The sequence below is a fragment of the Prionailurus bengalensis genome, chromosome B1 (assembly GCF_016509475.1).
Source record: "Prionailurus bengalensis isolate Pbe53 chromosome B1, Fcat_Pben_1.1_paternal_pri, whole genome shotgun sequence".
Taxonomy (NCBI): Eukaryota; Metazoa; Chordata; class Mammalia; order Carnivora; family Felidae; genus Prionailurus; species Prionailurus bengalensis.
The window spans coordinates 36172298-36176159 of NC_057344.1; positions in this window are offsets into that span (position 1 = coordinate 36172298).

Sequence of the window (3862 nt, forward strand, 5' to 3'; positions counted from 1 at the left end):
ATAATCTCTAGGGCTTCTTTATCAATTTGTACCCAGATGATGTTGTTCTCAAGTCATAAGCAATTGGCTTATCAGTCTCTCTGGCATCTTGTGGCTGAGCATAGCCCAGATAGGGTTAGGTGAAGCACCACTGGTCAGAAGTGGTGGATTGTGTTTATTATAATATCCCAGTGCAGACTTAGAGGTCTGTAATTGCTTGACATTCCTGGAAGTGTCCTTGGGATGGCAAGCCCAGTACCATGGGACATTTTTGTAGTAGGAGTTAAATTGGTTTTGCAATTGTTGCTTCTTAAGGAAGGAAAGGAAAGCCTAGAAATGGAGTCGCCTCATGAAGGCTGGAAGCTATTGTTTCCTTTCGAGAGCAAACATGTCACGGATCACATAGAAAGACGCTGCTTTGTGGTGGGGGAGGCAGAGGAGGGGCTATCTGTGGCAGCAATGATGGTGCAGTCTGAGAAGGTGACAGTGAGGTCTGATGTCACATTTCTCTTGCTTTCACTTAGGACACTGATATGTGTAGACAGTGTGGGCTTTCATGAAAACCTCTCATGAGTTTATTTCTGCTGATTTCAAGACCACGGCACTATCCAAATATGGTTCTCCACATGGAGTTGTTGATGCATGGGGAAATTCTAGGGGCAGCTCATGCCCTACATTTTCAGGTACTTGACTCTGGGTGTTATTCAGTGAGTGACAATTATTTGTGGGTCTCTATGGATTTCCTCTCCATGGGCTTGGGCAGGGTCCAGGAAGAGGGAGGAACGAAGTCACTGCTGTGCCGGTCTGTACATGTCCTACTGTGTTAAAGGCCTCAGTCACGGAGCACTGTGGTCTCCATAGTCTTAGCAAACCATTGGACATTAGCAGCAGCAATACTCATTGGGTTTGTGAAATGTTTCCAGGTCACTGATTTGATGATATCCCATGCTTTGTCTTTTCACAGAGACTTTAACATTCTGTATTTTAGAGGTATTTTATTTATTCAGGTGCTAGGGATACAGCAAATCAGCCATGGCCCCTGCTGTCATGGAGCTTGTAGTTGAACAGTGGAGACAGATTTTAACAATAAAGCGTGATGAGGGCTAGGAGAGGAGAAGAAGGAAAACAATGGGTATCTGTTGCAAAGTAGCCTTGGCCCTGACTTTCCTCATAAAGGCCCACTTCTCTGAGGCCATCTGAGGAAGTTTGTTGGCTCTAGCCTCTGATGGGGCTGTTCTAATGCAAACTGGGGCCTCTGATTCCTTTCTAAGAAGCTTTGGCCCTGCCCACTCATCTGTTCCCAGAGGGTCACACTGACAGTGCCTGGCTTCTGGACAGGTGCACTTTCGTCATTGCATTGTGGAATGAGCACTCTGGACCTCAATGGTTGTGCCAAAGGGTGGTGGGGCGAGCCAGGAGGGCATGCTTGCTGATACCGGAGGGGCCCTAAGCCTAGCTGCTGGCCACTTGGGAGCCACACCGCTAATAAGCACACCTGGAAATGCTGCACAAGCACAAGCTTCTCATGTGCACAGCTTGTGGCTCCCTGACAAGTGAAAATAAAGACCCCTGAATGCTAAGTAATGGGAACCCTGTACGCAAACCCTGTACATCCTTACTGGGGCCCGAACAGTGGAGACTTTCAGAGTCTTCTGTTCTCTGTAGGGCTTTGCTCTCCCAGCCCTTGAAGCTGCAAGGACAGTGCTGGGGCTACTGTTTCAGGATGCAGAGGCAGATATCTGGATGCGCACTCCCTGAGCCAGCAGGTGTTTCTGTGCTCTGTGCGTCAGGGTCCACTTTTACAGTGCAGCTCACTCCTGGAACGTCTGCAAGATGGGGTTGTCATAACAAGAAGGCACATCTGCTGAGAGCTTTCTGTGTGTCACGCACTGTGCCAAGGCTAAGTGCACTGTGCTAAGTCATCTCATTTAATCCTAAAGCCCTCTGATATAGGTACATCTTCTTCCTTCCATTTTATAGAGGAGAACCTTGAGGCTCAGAGAGGTTAAGATGCTACTGTAGACAAAACAGTCTGCACACGGTTGAGCTGGGATGGATGGCAGGCTCATGCTAGTCCAAAGCCCAGCTCCTTTGTCTGCCCGTGTCAGGCCACATCCTGCAGTCTGTGACTGGAGGCTTTCCTTAGACCCCATAAATGTCAAGGTTGACTTAGTTAAAAGGTGACAATGGAGGACTTTACTGTGAATTCTGCATTGCAGGGAGTCGGGCAAACTTATCAACTGAGAAATCCCCCAGACTGCAGCGTGAAGGAAGGCCTGGTTTTGAGTCGAGTGCTGCAGCCCTAACCAGGTGCTAGACACTTTCCCTCTGACAGGATCCAGCCGCTGAGTCATTGGCAACCAACAACTTCAGTGGCAAGTCCACTGCCAGCATGTGTGTCCTGGGTGGGTCCCTGGTGTCCCCAGGTGCCCATGAGCTCTGGCTTTCCACCAAGCTCAGCTGGGTATAACTGGTCCAGCAGTGTGGCCCTGGCAGTTCAGCTTTTCGGTGGGATGGAACCCACCTGAAAACTAGCCTTGTTGACTGGGGCTCTGTCTCTCTGGGTAACTTTTACCAGCTCTTCTAGCTGAGACTATAGATAGGAGATGTTTACTGCACCTCCAAGCACTGGTTACGATTCTGCTTAAACCTAGACAGACCTCTCTGAAATTAGTGAGGACTCCTGCTAGGAAAGCATGTCCATTGGAGACATGGACATCAATAGTAGCTGACTGGACTCAAGTTGGGCTCTGTGATTGGGGCCCAGGGGGTAGGGTGGGGCCAGCTCGCCACTGGGTCTCTTTCCTTGGATCCATAATTGTTTTCCTGCCCACTGATAAAATCCTAACACGTCTTGCATCTGAGGCTCATGGATTCTGCCAATTGATTTTATCATAAGGTCCAAGCTTCTACACAGTGAATGATGTTACCCACGATAAGCATGGTTTTAATCATGCCTCCAAAAGTTCATTAAATGTCCTGGTCTTAGGTAAGATGGGGCTGGGAGGGCGATGGGAGAGAAAACCTGTAAGCAGCAAATGTCTGGGCCTTTCTACTGGTCAGGGGTACAGCCTACTTCTTTTCTGGACACTGTTATTTCTGAACATTTAAGACCGTGTTCTTAACTGGGTGAGATTTTGCTTCCAAGGAGAGAGTTAGCAATATCTAGAGACATTTTTGGTATCACAGGTGGGGACTTGCATTGGCATCTACTGGGTAGAGGGTCAGGGATATTGTTAAACATCCTACTATGCACAGGACAGTGCCTTAAAACAAAGAGTTATCCTATCTAAAACATTGGTAGTGCCGAAGTAGAGGTGTTTCTTCCAGTGTCGGTGGGATGTCTATGCTTGAGGCCAGGGGCCAGAGTGAATCTGGGCCATTTGTGTGCAGAGGTGTCCCCTCTTGTTCTGATTTGTGGTACCTTGTTTTCAACCCACCTTTGTCCTTCACTCACTGCCTCTACCCAGACTACGCACTTCCAGCCTGGATGTGTGGGCATGTCTCATTCATCCTTGTCCCTTAACCTAGAGTAAATATGTTTGTTGGACAGTCAAACAGACCTTAGTGGAGGTCTATCCTTTGGGGGAATGATACTCCATTTTGTCTGCTTAAGGATAAAATGAAAGCTTACTGATTATCCTGGGTTGAACAGTGTGCCGCCACCCCCAGTTCATCTTCACCTGGAACCTGTGATTGTGACTTTAGTTGGAAATAGGGTCTTTGCAGTGTAATCAGGTTAAGATGAGGTCATACTGGATTAGAGTAGGCCCAAACCCAGAGACTGTGCCCTGATACAATGAGGGAAACTTGGACATGGAGATGCACACACAGAGAAGACGGCCATGTGAAGACACGTGTCGAAATTGGAGTGATGGATCTG